Below are 226 nucleotides of genomic sequence, written 5' to 3'. Positions count from 1 at the left end.
CGGCGGGCCCAGCCGCGAGGTGCCGGTCACCAGCAAAGCAGGATGGAGGTGGACGGGTTTGCTCTGCGGCTGCAAAGCTTTTAAGGATGAGAGAGAAGGAACTGGATAATCCAGAGGCTTCCCTGCTCTGGAATACGCCGCTAGCGCCATCAAAGCAGGATCTGCTGCAGGGAGAAGATAGTAAGAAGCCAGGCTGGGCAAGCGGACAGACAGGCGCACGAGACAG

At 59.3% G+C, this 226-nt stretch overlaps 1 protein-coding gene across 1 annotated transcript in view; it reads right to left on the bottom strand.

The window, feature by feature from the left end:
• Positions 1 to 226, bottom strand: part of RNF115 (ring finger protein 115) — a gene marked incomplete at its 3' end in the record, with an annotated part of 10,189 nt that overhangs the window by 7,324 nt on the left and 2,639 nt on the right. The window lies entirely within an intron of this gene.

Source organism: Phaethon lepturus, unplaced genomic scaffold (genome assembly GCF_000687285.1).
Source record: "Phaethon lepturus isolate BGI_N335 unplaced genomic scaffold, ASM68728v1 scaffold28681, whole genome shotgun sequence".
Lineage (NCBI taxonomy): Eukaryota > Metazoa > Chordata > Aves > Phaethontiformes > Phaethontidae > Phaethon > Phaethon lepturus.
This window is presented reverse-complemented; position numbering and strand designations above follow the sequence as displayed.